The sequence below is a fragment of the Vicugna pacos genome, chromosome 22 (assembly GCF_048564905.1).
Source record: "Vicugna pacos chromosome 22, VicPac4, whole genome shotgun sequence".
NCBI classification, from domain to species: domain Eukaryota; kingdom Metazoa; phylum Chordata; class Mammalia; order Artiodactyla; family Camelidae; genus Vicugna; species Vicugna pacos.
The window spans coordinates 10,923,963-10,946,700 of NC_133008.1; the positions used below are offsets into that span (position 1 = coordinate 10,923,963).

General features: G+C 49.0%; 1 long non-coding RNA gene across 1 annotated transcript in view; it reads right to left on the reverse strand.

Moving 5' to 3' along the window:
• Positions 1-209: 209 nt before the first annotated feature.
• Positions 210-22,738, reverse strand: part of LOC140688416 (uncharacterized) — a 72,361-nt gene continuing 49,832 nt past the window's right edge. The window contains exons 3-4 of the long non-coding RNA XR_012063094.1: positions 9,696-9,886; positions 210-490 (exon numbers count right to left, since the gene is read on the reverse strand). This is a non-coding gene — a long non-coding RNA (uncharacterized lncRNA). The remainder of the gene's footprint in view (positions 491-9,695; positions 9,887-22,738) is intronic.

The window sequence follows — 22,738 nt, forward strand, 5'->3', positions numbered from 1 at the left end:
ACTCCTTCATGAGAAAGGAAAGCAGAGACTGACAGGGACGAAGGAGAAAAGAGATTCGGGGCCAGAGCCCACTCCACCGGGTGCCAAGGTTCCTGAGAGTTTGACATTTGGAAAAGATCTGGCCTGGAGGAGCCAAGGATTCGGGACAGGGCTCCTTCCGGCTCCCGGGACTGTCACGAAGAGGAGGAGGAGGAGGAAAATGACTCAGCTGAAATGAAGAGAAATTTATTTTTAAAAAGGGAAACGATGAAAGGCACAAGGGAATGAGATGGAGCCCAGGACAGGGTCCAAACGCCTTCTCCGAGGGAGCAGGGCAAGCCCGTAAAACACCAGCGAGCTCCTTCGGGTTTCCAGACCAAGAATAACACCTCGAAACTGAAGGGCATCTTGCCAGGCCAGCCGCTCTCCGAGCCCTCCAGGTCCATGGTGCCCACCTCCTCGGGAGAGATGCTGGGAGTGTCGGCACAAAAGCTTCTCCACGCTCTTAATTCTGAAGATGGGGGCAGAACAGAGGAGTTAGGTAGAACCTCATCTCACACTCAGGCTCACCCTCACCCAGCAGGGCGAGGCGGGGAGGAGGGTCCACGTGCCCCACGACTCCTCCCTGCCAGGTGCTCCATTCCATCCACAGAACACTCACGGGGTCATGACGGAAGAGGGTGGGAGCAGGCTCCCTCCCCAGAAGCTGACACAACTCGATCCCTCTCTGCAACAGCCAAGGTCAGATGACCCTTCAAGTGTCAATGGAGAAGAACTGTGATAATGAAAACAGATGTGAGAATAAAGTGAAGCCACCGCCTGGGCTCCGCTCTCCCTCCCCCAGGGCATCCGGGGGGATGGGTTCACGCCGGGGTCCACCTCCTCCCTGCACGGAGCTCACACTTCTAGAAGAGGGGAGATTAGGAAGAGAAGGTCAGCCAGCATGGCCCAAGGACTGTGAACCCCTCACACAAGTGTGTCAACCCTGTTGGCCTTTCTCTTACCCAGAGCCTCCCGTCCCTGGGAAAACCACCAACGTATGTCCTCCGGGGAAGGTGCAGAGCAGGGAGGCCAGCCTGGTGGGGGACACAAGGACGGATGCAGAGGGGGCCCCAGGAGGAGACCGGCTGACCAAACCCCACTGTCCCAACTTGTCCGGAAGCAGGTGGGGTGGGAAGCCTGCCCCCAGCCCCTTCTAACAGAAAACAGGAAGCCAGCAGGGAATTCCTGGCCCTCGAGACCCGGTCATCCCAGCACCTCCGAGAGGAGGAGCTGCCCCTCTGGGCCATTCGAACGGCTGCCAGCACCTGGCAGGCGGGCTTCCAGCCTCCAGTGAATGTAGCTACTGGGAGGAATGTCAGCAGACAACACAAACGATCACCGCTGTCCGCCCAGCAGAACAGATCAAATTCAGAACAACGGACAACCCCAGGTGCTGCTGGGGCAGTGAAGCGACTGGCCCCTCATACATTGCTCGTGGTTCACAAGTGGCACCACCACTTTGGGAAACTCTTGGGCAGTTTTTTATAAAGTGAAACATGTACCCATCCTATGGCCCAGAAACCCCACTCCTGGGAGTGTGTCCAGAGACATGAATACACAGAGCCACAAAAATACCAGTACAAGAATGCTGAGTAGCTTTATGCACAATAGCCAAAAACTAGAACCAGCCCAAAGGTCCACCAAATAGCAGACGGATCAACCAAGTACGATACTTCCATCCTAGGAGCACGAGTTGGCAGTCACGAGGAACGAACGACTGACACGTACAACCACGTGGATGAATCTCAAAAATGGGACAAAGGGAAGAGGCCAGACAGGAAAGAATACATGCCGTATGCCGTATGTGTCTACTGACATTCGGTTCAAACACAGGGAAAAGGAATCCATGGGGTCAGAATTCAAAATAGGGGTTATCTCTGGGGGACAGGGACAGACAGGTATCAACTGACAGGGACACAAGGGAATTTCTGCGGTCACAGACATGTCCTGGTGTCACAGGCATATCATATGTAAAAGTCATTAAGCTGGGCGCCTAAGATGTATTTTACTACGTGGAATTTATTCCTCAATAAAGTACTACAGGAAAAGAATAGAAAATGAAACAAATCAAAAGAGATGCATTATTATTCCATGAAAAGTAAAACTTGTATTTTAAAAAGCAAACATAATCACAGGACAATCCCTGTGATCTGGACCTAGCTCGGCTGTGAACAACAATTACACAGCTGTCATAATGGATAAATATGCTCTCTGTGGATTCAACCAGAAATCTTTATTGGCAGGATAGCCAGAAGGGCAGTGACTGTGTGTAGCAGAGGGTCGACGAGTGAGCAAAGAGAGCTAAATCCTACTATTCTGTAGGAGGAACTCAATAGATAATGTCTAAAATCAAATAAACAAATAAACGAGAAAGACCAGTGAGGTGTGTTCTTCAGACTTCTGAAGGTAAATATACTAGGAGAAACAGCTAACGGGTAACAAGTGGCTGTCTCCACGGAGTAGGAGTCAGCGGTGGGGAGGTGCGGGACAGGTAATCTGGATCTGCTGGAATTAGGTTTGGTGGAAGGGAACAGAAACCCACAACAAAATCCCTTAATTAAAACAGAAATGTTAAAGTCTGGAGAGAGACAACTCAGGGCTGCTCCACAAAGTCCTCAAAGACTCAGGCTCCTTTTTCTCACTGCTATACCCTACACAAGCCTTGAGTCCAAGCCCACCTTATGGTTCAGTATGGCTGCTCCAGCTCCAGCCAGCAAATCCACATTTCAGCCAGTAGGATGGAAGAAGGGACCAAGATGAAACAGGGTGCATGCCAGCTGTCCTTTTAGGATGTTTCCCCAAAGCCACCCCCACAACACTCCTGCTTAAGTCTCACTGGCCAGCACTGGGTCCCATGGTCACTCCTAGCTGCAAGGGAGGCTGGAAAAAACCATCTCTAATCTGGACAGCCATGTGCCAGCCACTGAAGGCGGGTGGTCTCTGCCGTTAGGACCTGTGTTTAAAATTTTTAACTCTACATAGGTATGATTTTGATTTTTTTATTAATTAAAATTTAAACAAAAGGAAATGGCACAAGCAGTCAACAGACAAAGCAAAGAGCGGTTCTGCCCAGTGGATCAGCACTGCAGGCTGCTGGTCTGGAGCACACACTGGGGCAGGCAGTAGAAAACACGTAATGAGCCCAGCACTGCCACTGCGGGCCTCCCACCACGGCCAGGGAGCCAGACGCAGGGCTCAGAGGAAGACCGAGAAAGTGATATATGGAATTCAGTCATTGGCTGCAGCGCACAGGACCAAGAACCCACCGGAGGGCCAAGTAACCCCACGACAACCTTGCAGATAGCCCCCAGCTCTGAAATCTTTCCCAGCCTTCCACATTGAGACCAGCGTTTTGAAAGATAAAATCGCCCAACACCCCAGCAAGGTGGAAATTGTTATTCCTCCTTTACAGATAAAGCAACAGACTCCCAGAGGTTAAGCAACATTCCCCAGGTCATATCTGGAGAAGCCTGAGACTTGACCTCAGGAATCCCCAAGTCCGAGTCCTGGTTTCTCTCCTCCATGACACAGGCACTCCTCCAAGGGCTTTTGGATTCTCTGCAGAGCCACATCAGGCCTGTCAATAAGTCACAAGATGCAATGACTCATCTGAAGACAAGATAAACAACAAGGAGGCCCGGTGGGATGACAGGTCCTGTTTCCTAGGAAGTTGCCTTCTGCAGGGCTGAAAGAGCACACACTTAGCCTGCAGGAGCCCCTTCTGCAAACACCAGCACAGCAGTTTGCAGACAAAGAGAAAGTCCTGCCGGTTCTGGAGATGGGCGGCCGGGCTGGGAGCTGCAGAGCTATTTCCATCCTGAAAGGGCTTTTGTCAAGCCTGGGCCACGAGCCTGAGCATATAGAATTCCAAGCCTTTCCCTTCCAGTTTCTGCAAAACCAGAAGGGGAGGTCATTCTATGCTATCTGCTGGGTCCCATCCGAGGATCCCAAAATGCTTCACCAACAGCTCTGGATGAAACTGCAGACCCTCTTAGGGCAGTCATTTCCTCTCCTTCCACTCCAGGCCTTAGGGGAGAAGCAGATGGCCCACAAGGAGATGAGGCGTAAGGAACTTACTGCCCCCAGAACGCATCCTATCCGGTCTGTCTGGATGCAGTGTGTTCATGGGGACCAGCCAAAGCCCAGAGCCCAGACGGCCCAACAGGAAAGTGGCAGGCAGTCACGGAGGGCCAGGCAGAGCCAGCAGGAGGGGCCCAGCCCAGGGCTCAGTGACAAGGCTCAGCCTCTGCAAAGACTCAGGCCCCGGCAGGACCCCAAACAAATCTGCTCTCAGATGAAGGATCGAGGTAGAGCCTTGAGGCTTGGTCAGGGGAAATAAAATAGAAGACGGGGCCTGCTGGACTGCAGGTCAGAGTGAGGTGATATAATGCTGACGCAGGCAGAGAGATCTCAGAGGAAATTTTCATACTCCATGACCGGTCGTGGAATCGTGGCCAGAGTCTGCAGCTGAGGCAGCTTCGAAAGTCCAGGACGACTGGACAGGGAAGCCTCCAGGGCAATTCAGGAAGCAGTGTGTGCTCAGACACTTTCCTCCTGTGCCCCCGTGTAGGAGGCCCTTCTCCTCCAAATCATCAAAATTAAGCAGGTGACCTTCAAAGCAGCCCCAGGACTCCGTGGCAACACTCAGAACAAAGCCCCATTCATCCATGACCCCTTCCTGGACACCCCCAGCTTGAGTGGACCTGCCTAATGGATGAGGTTTATCTCTGGCCCAATTCAAATCTTCTATTGTTATTTTAAAATGACTTACTCTCACTCCATGCCAGCCCCTAGCATAAGGCCGTCTACTCAGAGGAGCTCAGTAAATGTCTTTGCTTTTGACTTGACTTGAAAACAATCTAGTTAAGGAGATTAAAAAAGAACTGTATGAGAAAATGACAATACACAAATAAGCACAAAATGATGTCATGGAAATAAAAGTCATGAAGCTAGAGAGAGCATTGGAAAAATAAGCGAATCAGAGAGGAGGGGGCATTAATCTGGGAAGGTTGCTTGGACAAGGTGAGTTTTGAACCAGCTACTAGAAGGATTAGAGTTTGGGCTTATAGATCATTTTGGTTGCAAGCAAGAGCAATCTAATTCGAAGTAGCTTAAGCCAAAAAAGAAAAAAAGAAACAAAAAAGGTAGGAAGGAAGGAGGAGAGAAGGAGGAAAGGGATAAAGGAGAAAAAAATAGAAAACACTGTATTGGCTCAGGTAATGGGATGTAGGCATGGCTGTATCCAGGTGCTCAAATGATATTAACAGGAAATCGCCTTTCTGCATTCTGGTTTCCTCCGTGATAGTGTCATTTCAAGGCAGGTTCCCTGTAGAGTGGCTCCCTAGACATAGATCCTACAGCTCAGCAACCCCAGGAGGAAGAGAAAGCTTCTCTTTTCCAGTAGTTGAGTAGTATTAAGAACAAAAACAGAAAATTTTTGTTGTAAAGAGGTTCTCAGGGCTTTATTTGTTACTGCAGCTTAACCTGGCCCATCCTGACTAATACATGCTTCCCTGGTCTAGCTTGGGACACAGGTTCACCCTATAGCCAGCAGGGTATGCTGATCTGATTGGCTAGGCTGAGTCAAGGTATGGTGTTCTGACTGGCCAGACTGAATTACAGGCCTAATCCGGGAACCAGGGAACTGAAGCCAGCCGCGCCTTAATCATGTGGTCTGAGATTTCCCCAGAGGAAAATCAAGACGCTGCTACCAAAGAGAAAGGGGAATGTTCACTGGGCAACAAAAATCAGCAGAGCTTAACGTGCACTTGGCAGAAAGGTGAAAGGAGGCTGGGCATACTCCATACCAACCATTCTTGCATCTGGAACCCACTATGCTATCAGATGACCCCCCTCCCTCTAAGGTACTCTCTGCCTCCCCACAGGAGATTCCCAAAATGAAAGCTGGGTTTTTCCTGAAGAGAGCTTGGGGACTCCCAGACAGGGCTAGGTTTCCCCGCCTCCATCTTTGAGACTCACCACCTGCTCTGGCCAAGACTCCCAGCTGTGAAATCTCCCGGCCCTGCAGGGAGGCTGCAGGTGTCCAGTGGTGGCCTGGAGGCCCAGGGCCCCACACCTGCAGCCTCTGAGGGCCACCAGATCCTGCCCGGACCCTCCCCGCAGCAGGCGCACGGACGCTCACACGGCATTCCAGCAGGGCCGACTCCTCGGGGAGCTGAGCAAAGAGCATCAGCACTCTTAGCTCTGCCGTCCCCTGACATATTTTTAACCTCCTGGACGGAATAATTCAATCAGGCATGTCTGCCTCTACCCACAGACCTCAGAATCCAGCCGGAGTCACTACGTCACACTTTCTGCAGCAGCCCAAGGGTCAGGAGTTCACCCGCTGAACCATTTGCCTGGGGAGCGGGGGTCCTAATAAGCATTCCACCCTCCCCCAGCGCTCCAACAGCTGTGCTTCCCCCTCGCTCTGGAGGGAAGAGACCAAATAAAGCGGCAGGAGGAATGACGTCGTGCAGAAACCCTCAGCATGGGGCTCCGAGCCCCAAGGTCAGACCCTCAGTTGTGACTGCCAGCAGGTCAGTTTGGGGGTTTTGCCTCGGTTTTCCCATTGATAAAATGAAGGGAAAGAGGATCATTTCAGGGAAGCGAGCCAGTGTATGATAAAGTAGGAGTTTCTCTGCCCAGGTTCTGCTGGGTCCAACAGCTGGTCAAAAATCAAGCCAACGCTTTTCGTAGGGAAACTTCTGGACTGCCAAACTCACCTTAGGAGAGAGAACTGTAGTCGAGCTGAGCTTGCATCTTCATTTTTCTGTCTAAACTGGGCAGAACTCTGGGAGGCTGAGCCACCAGCCAAAGGCTTCTGGCTCTCCAAGCATCTCTCAGAGGTGACTGGAGGGCTGGAGACGACCAGGAGCAGGACAGACCGAAGTGTCCCAAAACCCTGGCCTGGGAGCACCAAAGTGAACGTGTCCCCTGAGGACTCACAACCCATCCCTCAGAGCATTACATGTATTTTTTATACAGTCAACAAGAACCACAGAGATGGAGGGGCTGTGAGGTTGGAGGGGGTTGAAGAGAGCTAAATATATGACTAGGTCAGGACAGGCAAGAGAAAAGGTGGCTCCTGGCAGTTTAAACCTTAAAATTATTTATTTAAAAAAAACAGTAGAAAATTTAAAGAAAGAAGTCTGGATAAAACACTTCTGTGCACTAGGCTAGGGAGCATACAGCTAAAGATAAAGGACAGAGCCACTTGGGGGCAAGGCTGACTATAAGGCCTTTGTGCAGAAGGTGCTTCAAAAGGACAAATCTAACAAAATCACTTAAACGGGAATTAGGACAAGTCCTGGCAATGGTATTAGACGATTTTGGTTGCCAGCGGCAGCTGCCCAATTTAAACTGGCTTAAGCCAACAAGGGGAATTTGCTGGCTCCCTGGACTAAAAAGGTCAGGGGTTCCAGCTTCAGGCATAGTTGGATCCAGACTCAGATAGCGCCATAAGGACTCAGTCATCAACTCCCAGCCCCATTTCCCTCCATGCCAACTTCATTCTAGGATGCCATGTGGCAGCCCCTGGAAGCTGCAGGCTTGCAGCCTCCTTCCTGCTGGCAGTCACAAAGGAAAAAAAGTTTCTCCTTCCCAAGGGTTCTCATTGACCCGGTTTGTGTCACAGTCACTGTGGCCAGGGAGAAGGAATACACTGGTTGGTCAGACCACAGCCATGTATGGAGTCTCATACGAAGGTCTGGAACTCTGGGAGAAAGGCCTGGCCTGAAGATTAACAAATGGACTCACTGGGATGAAGACGGCACCTAGGTTACCAGTTTTGCCATTCCCTGGCTGTGGGGCCTTAGGCAAGTCAGTGTCCCACTATGAACCTCTGTTTTCTCATCTGTAAATGGGCAACAATACCTACTGCAGATGGCTGCTATGGAGATTAAGTGAGATAATTTACATAAGGTACCTGGTGGGAATCAACAGATAGTAGCTACTATTCTTTTTTCTATTTGTTTCTCATTTTAATTCCCTTCTTCCTGTTTCTACCTTAAGATGCCAGAGGCTCGCCCTTCGGCACTACTCAGCATCCTGGGAAGCACTGGGCTAAAGATAGAGGAGACCCTGGGCAGCCAAGCCTCATTATGACCCTCCTTCCATTCCCTTCCATGTGCTCTGTCTTGCAGCTGAGAGCTGGGAGATGGGGAGAGGGGGGGAAATTCCAAACAGCTAGGCTGGAGAAAGAGGTTGTTCCCGAGGTATCATGAGCTATCAGAACTGCAGGGCCAGGAAAAGGGCTCCTGGGAAGGTCAAAGGCAGAACCTCCAAGAATGCCCTTCCGGTTTGGAAGTATCAAGCTAGGAGTGGGTTTGGGACTTCCGGGTCGAGAGGGTAGAAACAAGGAAAGCAGAGATGAAGGGCAGAGGAGGGATCCACGGAATCCGACCACTCACCAAAGGCTGGGGAGATACAGCCTGGCTGCTCCAGGACCAAGCCAAGGCCATCTCAGAGTTCTAAGGGATTGGAGAAATTCTTTGAATTCAGAAAAACATTGAGACAACCCCACCCACTGTTCCTGGAAAGGACTACATTGTGACACCAGTGATCATGGCCCAGATGCGGGCGGGAACCCAGTTAGGAGCTGTCAGAAGGAAGAAAGAGCAGGCCATCAACTAGGGGAGGCCACCCCAAACCTCACCCGTTCTTCCTTCTTTTGGCCTTTGCCTTTTCGAGAGATTCTTTCTACTGAGAACTTCCCTCGGGACCTTCCCTTGTGCAGTGAGAGCAGCTGAGCAGGGCAGGAGGGCCCCACCAGAGGACTTGCCGGACAGCAGGGCTCAGCAGATGGCTCTGGGTCTCTGTCATTCCTGGACTGAGGGACCTTGGACAAGTCTCATTTCCTGGTCTGGGCAGTTGGAATATCCCCTGGTCACCTCCACCCAGCGCTGTGTCCGGATGAGCAGGACGAGACAAGGGCCGTGAGGGCCATGAACCTGGGGAAGTTTCAGGGGCTTCTCCCCGCTCCACCCACCAGCCAGAGGGCCCCTGGAGCCAGAACACCCAGTCTGGGAGCCCAGGGGTAACCCATAAAAGACCTCTAGCTCTTCCCCCCCAGGTCCACCCCTGGCAGCTGACCTCAGCACTTGGCTGGCCTTCTCTGAGTCAGAACTCCTGATGGGAACAGCAGCGACACTTGCTGGGCAGGGGCAATGCGGCCGAGCTCAGCACCTGCATCTTGGCGCCACCCTGGCCGCGTTCAAATACCAGCTCTAAGTCTTATCAGCTGTGTTAACTTTGGGCAAGTCATTTCTCCTTCCTGTGCCTCAGTTTTACCATCTGTAAAATGGTGATAATAGTGTCTGTGTTAAATTAAATGAGCTCCATGACTGACACAGAAAAATCACTCAGTGATGGTAACTGCTATGATTGACACTGTGGTTGCAGCTTAGAGGATTAAAAGAGGTCTTCAGCAAAACATTTCACAATTCGCAGATTCAAGAGAGGTGGAACAGCCCCTAAAACTCCGTTTTACTGCTCCTTTAATTATCATTCTGCTTTCATGTCTCCTGGGCACCTTCTTTGCAAGGCTGCCCAAACATCTGCCCTCCATCCACCGGCAGTCCAGAAGTGGATGGTAAAAATTCAGACAAGAAAACCAAAAAAAAAAAAAAAAAAAACCAGCTCGTAACAGACAGCAGCTTGAAAACCAGACTGACCTGCAAAGTTGGCATCTGATCAAATGAGTGGGTGCCCAGGGAGCTCTCAGACAGGGGTGGTGGTGGCGGTTAGTGTCGCTGTGGCTGTCTGACACAGATCACCCGCTCAATTTTCCAAGGGCGCCTGCAGACGAGAGAGGGACCCAGGCGGTGGTTTCCAGGAGCTGCATGGTAACAATGTGTCTTTCTTCCTGTAGAAAGATGACATCGCTGGTTTGCACTCACAAGCATAGGAGCCTTAGCAAGCCCTGGAGAGGGATTTGCAAGGAACCGCTTCCAAGTTTCCCTGGCCCCCACCATTTGCCCAAGAAATGCGATGCCCATCTAGGGGTCACAGAGATGTCACGAGGACTGTCCCTGACCGAAGATGGAGAGAGAAGTCTAAAGGGTCCAAGGGGGAAGGAGCCTCACTCCGCCCTCAGTGACACCCACTCCCTCAATGAGCCTTTGATTCGGCTGATGTTAAAATGAATCTGGATCCCTCCAGCACAGCGGCTGGCGGACGGTAGCCCCAAGGTGGGAGGGAGGTTGCTCAGGGACGCTGGGGCACTGGGCAGATGGAGGAAAGCCAGGCAAAGGCTGAAAATGGTCCAGCTCTTCACACCAGTGGGCCTGCAGCCTGCGTTCCGGCAGCAGAGCCTTTCCCTGGGTGTGAAGGTGGTTCAGGGAGTGGAAGAGAAAAACAAGGAGACAGAGGCGAGGGAGAAGGTGACAAGAAGCAGGGAGGGAGAAGAGGACAGATGGGAAAAGAGCAGAGCCTGAGGATACAAGCCGCCTTGGGACTCGGGATGGCTGGCACATTCCCTGCAGAACCTCCCCAACCTATGGGCTACACCAAGCGTCCCTGACTGTCCCAAATCCAAGCCGAGGACATGCCCCGCATGCCCCGTGTCCACACACCGCAGATCTCATGTATGGTCTGTCAGGTCTTCCCAATGTTCCCACACAACTCCAGGCGGGCCTTAAACGCCATGCTCCACGCAAGTGGCAGCCCCAGGGTGGTGAGGCGAACCACCTGGGCAGCCCTGCGCTGTGGCGCTGGACGCCTCCACCCCTGCTGCGTGCTCTCCTCCAACTCCGTCTCTCTTAGCTTGGCAGCCTTTGCCCAAGCTTTGCCCCTGACAATCAAGACAGGTGGTGACAATGTAGAGTGAACACAAAGGCAAGTGGCAAAGCCCAAAGAAGAGCAAACAGAGTCAGAAATGCCAGGCCTGCTCCTCCCATTAAAAGAGCCAGGTGGCCCCACATCAAGAAATAGCCTGGGTGAATCCACTGCAAGGCAGGGGTCCCTGCACCCGGCCAGGCCCTCCCACCTGCACCATCATCCCTGCCAGGCCATGCTAGACCCAGCCCCACCACAATCAAGGGGGACACTGGTACTTTCCTGCCCCCAAAACACTCCTCTACATCACTTCCCAACCTGCCTGCCCCGTTTTTGTTGGCCCATAAAAATGGACATTGTTCAGACATCTTGCTGGGTAAAGCCAAACTCTCTCTCCCAGACCCAGGGGATAAATTATGCCTGATCTAAGCCAATCTCGGTCATCCTGTTCCTCCTTGTCAGTGAGAGTCCAGGGACAGGCATGTGACCAGCTCTGGTCAATGAGATGTAAGAAGTCTGCCAAGACTTTCTGAGCTTGCTAACTAAAAACAGAACACTGTGGAGAAATGCCCACTTTGCCATCCTTCCTGCTCTGTGTGAAGACGTGAGGCCTGGAGCATCCGCAGCCATCTTATGACCTAGAGGACAAACCTAAGGTCAAAATGCCAATGCTAAAGATGGTGGAGTGGAAAAAAGAACAAGCCTTGGTTTCATGGGGCCATTGTGAGGTTTCTGAGCCAAACCTGGAACTGCCTCTCCAGATTCTTTATCAGTAATATAATTAAATGCTTCTATAGCTTAAAACATTGTTAGCAGGCTTTCCTGTCCTTGCAACCAAAAGCAGCCTAGATGATGCAACAGTCAGCAAGTTCCTCTCCCTTCACCCAAGGCCAAAATCCTACCCCAGCTGCCTTCCAAGCTAGGGGTGCTCTTATCCCCCAGCCAGAGCTCAACTCACACCCTTCCTGAGCACCCAAGGCACCTGCAGGCCTCCACCTGAAGCAGAAGCTCGCTCCAGCCTGTCCCTGCCTGTAACGGGTAGGTAGCCACTAACCAACCTAGGGTCCCCGGACTCTTGACTCATTCTGTTCCTTCTGTTCATCAGTCAGCCGTCTCCTAGACAAGCCACACCTCTCTATCTCTATTTACTTATCTGTAAAATGGGTGGGGGTGATGACTTTTTTTTTAACTGCCTTATTTGCTCACAGGATATCATAGGATTGAAACTAGATGAGAAAGGGGAGGGAGGGAGGAATGAATAGATGGAGTACAAGGGATTTTTAGAGTAATGAAATTATTCTGTATACTACAGTGGTGGCCACATGTCATTACACATTTGTCAAAACCCATAGAATGTACAACATCAAGAGTGAACCCTAATGTAAACTACGGACTTCAGTTGATAATAACATGCCCATGTTGGTTCATCGATTGTACCAAATACGCCACACTGATGAGGGGTGTTGAGGGTAGGGGAGTATATATGTGTGGGTGGGGAGGGGTATGTGCAAATTCTGTATTTTCTGCTCAGTTCTGCTGTGAACTTGAAACTGCTCTAAAAGAATAATGTCTATTAAAAAAATTAAATATAGAACCAGAATTTTGATTTGTTATATAAAAAAGTGCTAAATTTTTTTCAAAAGTAATAAATCATAATTAAAAATAGTGCTCTTATTAAACATACTGACATACCATCAAAAGTAAAATAAAATAAATTAGATCTAAATATTAAAAAAAAGAAACTAGATGAAAAAGGATGAGTAAAGTCATCCTGTGCATTTTAAAGTGCTCGGTAAATGTCAGTTAGTGTTATTACTAAACTAATGTCTGGATGGGGAAGCACTCTGGGAAAAAAAATTGTCACGGAACTGTAGACTTTTATGTGAATTATATCTCAAAGGCAATTAGTAAAAAAAATCATTTAATACATATGTATGCATGTGTATGCACATATATATTCATTGTCATCAAAATCATTATTGTGATGATGAAAGAAGCCTTTGGAACAGGCAGGCCTGGATTAGAATTCTGCCTCTGCCACTTACTAGCACAGCCTCTTAGCTAAGTGCCAACCCTTTCCACACCCTGAGGACCACCCATTTCACAGATGAGGAAACTGAGGCTCAGAAACCAAGTGGCATGCTACGATCACACCACTAGGAAGTGCCTGACCCTGGATCCACACCCTGTCTGCACGACCCCAAAACCCACGGGAATTCCCTCTACATCACACTACCTCCCCGTTAGGTGTCAATGACAAAATATTGATTGCCCCATGACTGCTATCTTTCCTCCCCAGTGTGTTTCTACTTCTGCCTGGGGTCTCCTCACTCTCCTCACCTAGCATGACACACACACCCTTAGTAGCTGTACACTTTCAGCTTGCTTCATTCTTCTCTCTATAAAGAGCTCGTTTCTGCTCTGCCTTTATTTCTTCTCCCAAAGCCCGAGCAGTGAATTCGTTTCCTATTCCATAGCGCCACCGTGTGGGCATGGAGAGCACAGCGTGTGTTTGATCAAGTGGGCAAAGGGAGAAAGCCTCACGGCCTTCTAGGTCCTAGGTCGGGAGATAACCTGTAGGTCACACCAGTAGCAAAACCAGTGTTTCCAGCACAGCCCGCTCCACATCCCCAAGGGAGTCACATCTGCACTGATTCCATTACAGCCTGCCCTGCCTGCCTAGGAAACAGACACGGGAGGCGTCCCCGCATCAGCAGGTGGTCTCCTGAGGGTTCCAGCAGCTGCTGGGCACAGTCCAGTACAAACCAGGGGACACCCACCCTTCGGCCTCAGGCAGGGAAGGAGCCACCCCAGCAGCAGAGGTGCCCCCCGCAGCTCTAAACTGACCAGTGGAGGGTGAGTCCTGGGTCTGCCCCAGAGCCCAGAGAACTCTTCCCTCCAACTCAAGGGAAAGCACATGGAGAACAGTCCTCATTCTTAAAACATTTTAAGTGATAAATGCAGGTATAAAATTGTACATACGCAGTGATCTTTTATTCTTTTTACATAAACATTCATATGTTACAAAATTGCACTAAAAATCTGGAAGTATGTTAAAGTTAGTGGGGGTTATTAGTGAGTGGTGGGATTTTTAATATATACTTCTCCATATATTTCAAATTTTTCACAATTATCGTGGAATATCTTTATCGTGGAGGTTGGGGGGGTGCAAGGTGGAAGACATGTTTACACTCTTTGGAAAATTGAAAGCGTTTCCCATGATGTGCTGGGGAGTTGTGGTAGAGGAACTATCCTTGAACTTGGCCATCCACTCACAGGCTGAGTATCCCTGGGCAAGCCACCTCCCTAACCCCCATCTGTCCTCCATAAACTAGAAAGCATTTTAGCTACCTACTTCATAGTGTTAGTCGGAGGGCTACATGAGATCACGTATGTGAAAACACTGGTACAGAGTGAGTGCTTAATGAGTGTTTTTTGAGTGAAATATGTTGTATATATTTAGCATTGAGTAGTTCAATGCAAGTGACAGAAACCCAACTCAATTCAGCTTAAGAAAAAAGAGGACAGAATTTATTAAGTTACAAAACAAAAGATGAGGGTTTCAGGCATGGCTGTATCAGGCTGCTCAAATAGTGTCTTTAGAAATCTGCTTTATCTATCCCTCAGTTTTTCTTTCCCTGGAACTGGCTCAAATATCAGGCAGACTCTTCCTGGAAGTGGCACTCACCCTCAGCAGGCCGCAGCTCACATCTCACCATCTCAGGTCTCAGGACCCTTAGCAGGGAAAGCACTTCTATTTTGCAGGAAATCCAGCAAAAGTTCCTCAGCCCCACTCCAATCACTAAGGCAAGAGTTTGACTGTCAGGCCTGAGAAAGTCATAAGCACTCCCCGGGGAGAGTGGGTCAGGGCCTGCCCTAGTCAATGTGGTTATTTGGGGTGTGTACCCAAAGGAAACGTTAGGCACAGTAACCAGAGAAAGGAAGAAATGGCAGGCACCCCCAGCATGAACATTCATCACTAACAGAGCACAAAGACTGTCACGAACATAGGCTCACACCTCCCTTAAGGCAGAGATTCTGATCATTAGCTTCACTACCTGAGCAAAGAGCCACCTTAGGGTGGAAGGGGCACTGGGAAGACACGCTGTCTCCTCGCAGCCTGTCCCACGTGACCTTGAGCAAGCAGCCAGGCCTGGCTGGGTATCAGGTTCTTCACCTGCCCAAGCAGGCTGCCGGACCAGGACCCACACTCACATGCCTCCAGGCCCAGGCAGTTAGCAAATGAATGAAGGGCCGTGGGTACCACAAAGGCTGGGGCCCCTGTGAGCCCGAGTCCACTTAGAAGGCCAGGCTGCCTCATCGCGTCAGGAGGTAGGCCCTATATTACCGGGTCTTCTGGTCTTTCTGGGAAATCTGACTTTTGTGTGTCGAAAATTAACTGTGGTGATGGTTGCACAACACTGGAATTGTGCACACCATTGTGAGAGCCATGGAAGTGTACTTTTCAGGAGGCAAATTTGGACAGTACCTGGGTGACAGCTCAACACGGCTGTTATAAACTAATTCAAAAGCTTTTTAAAACTATTCAGCCTTTAAAAGGAATAAAGAACTGACACACTGCAGCACGGAGGAACCCTAGGAACACCGTGCAACATGAAAAAAAACAGTCACAAAAGGCCACCTACTGTACGATTCTGTTTATATGAAATATCCAGAGCAGGCAAAAAACAGATCTCCGGTGGTGGCCAGAGTCGGTGGCGGGGGGAGGTGACAAGAGTCTCCTTCTGGGGTGATCAAAATGTTTCGGAACTCGATAGTGGTGATGATGGTACAGCATCATGAACGTGCTGAATGCCACTAATTGTACGCTTGAAAATGGCTAATATTTATGTAATAAGAATTTTATCTCAGTTTAAAAAAAAATTTTTTTTTAACATTCTGCTAGCCAAATAAAACATCCATGGGCTGAATCAGGCCCAGTAGGTGCCGGTTTTTAATCTCACCCCTTCTCACTCTCAGATCCCCTGTTTCCAGGGACAAAAATGTCGCCTCCCGTCAGAGGAGCAGTGCCGGGCTGACCGCAGTTTACGGCCAAGAGGAAAGAGGCATTTTGTCTCCTCGAAGCGGAACCTCCCAAAGATAATTTGAGGCCAGAAAATAAAAGTCTGCCCTAGCTGGAACCAAGCCAGGGTTTTCAATTTTTTTTTTTTCCTAACTGCCCTTTGCCACAATGAAGGGCAACGAATTGCATCTGGGTGACAGCAAAGGGACCCTGTTGACACAGCCCAACTTTAATTTTGTGAAGTTAATAATTAGGCTGTCATCCCTCTGCTCCAGAGCAATTAGTGGCCTGCAGAGGGGATGAATGGGCCCTATTATCAAGCAGAATTATAAATAGAAGAAGGCGCGGGGTGGCTGGGAGCTCTGCACAGCATCACCCCTGCCCTCTCGCACGCACCAGAGTCCCCACCAGCCTGACTGTGATCACTTGCCTCCAGCTGACAGCTTGAATCCCAGCTGCCATCTGACAGGGCTCTAAATTCTGCCTCTGTCATCTGAGCCTGACTTTTTATGCTGTCCAGAGCCGGGCCAGGCAGCCCAGCTGAGCCGCACGAGAGCCGGAGTGAGATAAACACCTTTGTTTCAGTGGCCTCCCGACTCCAGGGTCTGAAGGTGTCTGGTGCTGAGCAGAAGAAACTGGGCTCAGCCTGACAGGCCAGGGTGTTAGGGACACTGAGTGACAGCCAGCCCAGTGACTCCCCAGGTCAGTGCGTGGCAGCCCCCAAAAGCACAGTCAGGGAGGGAAGCGTCCCCAGGGTGGCACTGGGACCCTTTTCTCTGCTTGTCGTGCTTCTGCCAGCATCTCAGACAAGTTCAGAACCCTCTCTGCAAACTCTCCTCTGAGATCAGATTGACAGAGAGTTTGGTAATTCAAGAAGGAAAAGCATTTGCTGCTGTGAGGGGAAAGCAGCAGTTAAAAAATGCAAATACCTGTAGCCAGCAAACAATTAGAATAATAATTAACACTTATATAACGTTTTCGATGCCCCAGATACTTTTTATATCTATTAATTCACTTAAGCTTCCCCCAACACCCCTATGAGACGGGTAGTGTTACTGCTCCCATTTCACAGGTGTGTAAACTAAGGCAGCAAACAGTTTCGCTAACTTGTCCAAGTCACGTGGCCAGGAGGTATAATTCAAACCCACTCTGGCTCAAGTCCATGCTCTTAACTATTATTTCTATGGCTTCTACTTTAGTCAATGAGTGAAGCGGGCCAGGGGTAGGAGACAGAAAGGAGTGGTGGGCACTGCGGTGCCCTGGAAACTGCACACCCAGACTAGAGGAAGCGGCGGCCAGCTGATGGGTTGCCTGACAGCGATGAGGACACCGATTTTTTCAAGAGAAGTGGGAAATCTAAATTTAACATGAAATTTTATTTTCAAATTTTGGCAACTAACTCAAGGCTTTTAAAAACACTGTGCAGACCCAACAAAGCACCTCTTTGAACCACTGCTTTGCAATTCTGACGGCCAGCAGTGCTCCTGGCTCGCTGGCGCCACCTCTGGCCTCACGGGGACTCAGTCTGAGTCAAATGGAGCCTCATCTCTCTGCCAGGTGTCTTTCCACGGAGAGAACTTGAAAGACAGAGACAGAGAGAGAGAAAAAACAATACACAGTCCAAAGCTGGGTACTACCAATAGCTGTGTGACTTTGGACAAGTCACTTACCCACTCTGGTCCCTGATTTTCTCATTTGTTAAACAGCGATGAGAGTTCCTCTGTCACAAGGTCACTGGGGGCCTGGATGAAAACAATGCAGGAACCGAGCTTGACAGACTACATAAGTCACCCCCCAGAAGCGGGAGCCTCCTCACACACGTGGTCTTGGCCTGTGGTCGACCAGGACAGGAAGAAAGGAAGGAGCCTCAATCCCGTGCAGCCAACTGCCCAGCTCACCGCAGCCGCCCCCGCCTCCTGCCTTTCTATTCAACACAGCCTGTGATGTCAGGACAAACCACCCCAAGTCCCTGCCAACCTCGCCTCCACACCTCCCAGGATGGAGCCTCCCTGCCTGCCTGGACCAGCACAGATTGCAGGCCAGCCTCTCATATGACACAGATGTTCAAAATTAGAGAAAAATACTAAAAACAGAGAAAATGCGCCCCCGCCTGCCACCTCCCTGTAAATCATTTGGTGTCTATTCAACTAATTATTTCTACACATAGAAATAGAAATTATGTACAGTTTGTTTTTGTTTTTATTGAAGTAGAGTTGACTTCCAATGTTGTGTTTCTGGTGTACAGCATAGTGATTCAGTCATACACATATACACATATTCTTTTTCAGATTCTTTTTCATTGTAAGTTATTACAAGATATTGAAGTTCCCTGTGCTACACTGTAGGACCTTGCTTCAGTGTGTATTTTATGAAATGGGAACCAGATATACATTGAAGTTTTCTTTTTTTTCCTCTTCATGAAAGTATATTTTTTCAGGTTATATAAAATTTATTATTAAAGTATATTCTACCTGCTACTTTTTACTCTTTAAATGTAAGATACTACAACATTTTTTTAATTGAAGTACAGTCAGTTATAATGTGTCAATTTCTGGTGTACAGCACAATGTCTCAGTCATGCATATATACATATATTCATTTTCATATTCTTTTTCATTAAAGGTTATTACAAGATATTGAATATGGTTCCCTGTGCTGTACAAAAGAAATTTGTTTTTTATCTATTTATATATATATATACAGTGGTTAACATTTGCAAATTGATTTACTCCACCCTGGACATCTTTCCATGGCAGCATATGTTACTGTATTCTTATGAATGGTGCCACAGGGTTTCATTATTTTTTAAACTAGTCCCCTGAACATGGCTGTTGCTTCCAATTTCTTTGCTGACAGAAGCAGAGCCACTGAGAGCATCCTTGTATTTATAATTCTGGGCACTCAGAGAAGGGGGGGAATGTTCATATTTGGCTAATTCTTAGATTTGGGAATACTGAGTCAGAATGGCTGGTGGAATTAGGATCCTTTCATTTTCTTTGATTTATTCGAGCTGTCTTAATTATTTTAATGTACTTGCTAGTGAAGAAACCTCACACGGGAATTATAAATGATTAAAAACATCTTAGTGATCCACTCAGATAGCATGACTTACCACAACAGGTGTGTGCAGTTACTTGGACTCAGACTAAAATTCAGAGCTTGCACTCAGGGTTAACTTTTAAAGAAGACCCTTGGCGGTTTTCCCAAGTCCCCTGCAATCACTCTGGATGGAGCGGGACCACTGTGTCCTCCCTGATGGGAGAGACACACAGGCCAACAACATGGAAGACCCAACTATGGGGAAGTAATTTGTACCTGGAGCTAAACTCCAGGAGAGAATATGGCTGAGGACAAAACAGATATAAGAGAAAAGCAATGACTCAGGAGGCCTAGGCTGGAATATTGACAACTACATCCACCACCTGTACAGACTGGGTAAGTCATCTATCCTCTCTGACCCTCGGTCTCTTCCTCAAAAAATGGGTGTAGTAATCTGACTTCATAGGCACATGAAGAATCCAGCCCAATGGCTGGCACATAACACGTGCTCAAAAAATCACTGGTTAAATCAGAATCCTGGAAATTCCCTCTGCAATCAACCTAACAAATTCTGTCTGGGTCCACAAGGGACTACTGGAGCGATGTTGCTGCCTGAATTTATCAATTGCTTGACTGACTAGGGCATCAAGAAATGGCTGTGACTGATTTTGACCTCAAAATAGGCTGACTGCTTCACTTCAGGAAATAGGATGTCTTTACAGGGCCCACCATCATTTGGGGGTGGTTGTGCACTGGCTAATGGGCTGAAGATATGAGTAAAACCATGCATGATACTTTTGTAGAAGAAAGTAATTTTGCTTGTGCGGTCCTTCTTCCTGACATACCCTCCCATCTTCCCTCTAGCAATCCCAATCTTTCAAAGTCTGACTAAATAATTCTCTCTGCTTGAAGCCCACACCAGCCCACCCCTCACTTTACATTGCTTCAGCCCACAGACCTCCCGTTTGGACATACCATGTGCATGCGCGCACATGCGCACACACACACGCGCGAATGCGTACACAATAGTCTTCCAATAGTCTGTGCTTGCTAAAACTCCCTGACTGCTTAATGTATCTATATCAGATTTCCCTAAATAAAATGTAGGCTTACAGAAAATTAGGCAGTTTCTAATTCTCTGATCTACTACATACCATTTACTGAGTACATAGCTATGTACCAAGTGTTTCACCTACATTATTTTATTTAATCTTCCCAACAACGCCACATGATTTAAATGTCATTATGTTCAATTTACTGATGTGGAAACTAAAGTTCAGAGAAGTGTAGTAACTCACCCAAGGACACAGAGCTTAGCACTCAAGGCGTATAAGTTGGCACCCAATGAAAAATTTTTTGAACGACTGAAAGAATGGATGGATAGATGGGTGGGTGGGTGGATGAACAGACAGCAAATCAGTGGTAGACGCAGGTTTACCTGACTCCAACAAGATCTTTCCATTTGAGCATAAGGGGGCTCCTACTTTTTAGCACCCAGAGTAGGCACAGGGCAGGTACCCAATCACTGTCAAACATTCCCCTAAATACACAGTAGTAGCTGAGCATCTTTGTTCCAGTTTCCATAGCTACAAAGCTGGGTGTTGGATTCAGCCACAGGCAAAGGTGAGCCATTAGGGTGAGGACCAAAGAGTCTCCTCCCTTCCTCCCAGTAAGAACGGGCTCACGGGCTGAGGTTCCATATGGAGGATTTGGCGGGGTTCCCGGCTTACGGGGACACACCTGGTTAGCAAGAGGCTCCCCATCACCTGGCCACAAGGGGGCAGCTGCTCAGCATCTAAAAGCGTCCTCCCACTCCAGGCCAGCAGGGCTGTCAGGAGGCTGCTGCTGGATAAGTGTGGTCCCACCAAGTACCCTCATCTGGCCCCTGGCTGCAAGTTCATTCCTGCATGGCGGTTGGGTGGGGGGGGGGACCACGGCTGGAAGTGCTTAAGAAAACGCTGGAACAACCAAAATCTCAGCGCCCGCCGTTAGAGGGCAGCTTAAAACAATCACGGCTTGTGCAAGCTCAGCCCTTATGAAGAACGTGGCCCCTGCTGATACAGGAAAGTCCCTGACACACATCAGATGAGAAAAAGCAAAGCGTTGAGCATCCGCGCCGAGTGACCTCATCTGTGTACATTGTAAATACGTATACAACAGTACGTGTATTGATTGTCTGCTGCTCCAGGCAAAAGGAAATTCTTGAAGGAATCCCAAGCAGCTGTTTGAAGGCCCTGTTTGGAAGAAGGGGCTTTTCCCTTTTTCTTTTCTGCCTTTCCGTGTCGTTTGAATTACTTTTTTCGCGACTGGAATGTATTGTTTGTTTATTTAAATTAACAGGGGCTATCTGGAAACGGGTTTGTGGAGTTTTTTTGTTTGTTTGCTTGCTTGTTTGCTGTTCGTTTTTTACACTTTATTTTTTTTAACCTAATCAATACTGTTTATAAGGAGGCAGACGGCAGTTTAGGGCTTGCTGCTGGCCCTACCTCTGTAGCCCTACCTCCCACCCCAGGCAGGAGGCCCAGCTGACAGAGCCTGGCTGCACTGGTGCCCCCCTGCCCAGGGCAGGGGGGCAGGCTCAGCCTTGGAGCACAGGGCCCGGGCACCCCGAGCCACAGGGAGGCTGGCACCATCTAGTTAACCGAGGCTGCCTTTGAGGAACCAGGACAGGTTCACCGGGTACTGAAGGCTTAGTGCTCCCACCCTGCGCCGACACAGAAGATGGGTGTCGCACTGGGGTCTGTGAAGCGGAGCTCTGGGAGAAGAGCAGGGCCGTGGAGTTGTGAAACAGCAGGGCCCAGGGATTTGCCGATCTGGGCTCGGCTCGGGTCGGTGCTGTCCTAACCGTTTCACCGGCACAGCGGCCTGGTGTAGTAAAACATGCAGGGCTTCAGAACCCGACAGACTTGGCTTTGAACCTGGCAGCTGGGTGACTTTGGGCAGATGACTTGACCTCTCTGGGCCTTAATTTCCTCCTTTGTCAAATAGCAGTTTTAAAATCATTGTTGTAAAAGTGAGCATTGATGTACATATACCACCTACCAAAGAGGCTGCCGTATAGAAGACACTGGATTCATGGTGATCACACTCACTGGATGATGGTGATCACCATCATCGTTACCTCCTTCTCCTAGAAAGAAAATCAACCAGAAAGTCTCCAGCCTGGTGACCGCCATCTGGTCCATGTCCGAACCAGATCTGTGTCTCATCAAGAAAGGGCAGGACGTTGCTCCTCTCTCAGCCCTACATCTAAAACCAGAGCCTCCCATCCAAGGTGCAGGCCCGCTTCCCGCCCCTGCAGTTCCTGCGTATCTCACTTGAAGGCAACATTGAGCTTCGGATTTCAACCTGCCCAGGCGCACTCACCCTCCTCAGTTCTCCAGCCTCCACCGCCAAACCACAGACTAACAGGACCAGGCTGCTCATAACATGGAGAGGGCAGTTCCAAACACAAAGAAAATACATGCTATTTCCCACCACCAAGGAGAGCCATGTAATGTGCCAACCCTAAACCAGCTGAATATATAAAGGGGTTTCAGAAGCTAAGGAGCAAAAACAAGACAGGGGAGAGGGACCTATGCGCGCCTTGGCAGACTTATCTATGAATAATAAAAAAAAAAATTGCAAGCAACATAAATGACTGTAATAGCTAAGCCGATTGCAGTATGCCCACTGGAATGAACATTTACAATTCTAATGATGGAAAACGCAGCAACTTGGGACAATTCCCTAAGCAGAAAGAAGAATGCACATTTTTTCCCTACGCTTTTCTTGCAGCCATCTAAAAATTAAATGTGCCTGTAGGAAAAAAGGAAACAGGAATAAATAAAAACTGAATTGCAGAGGTAAGTGGACTAGAGGTTACTGTCCCACATATTC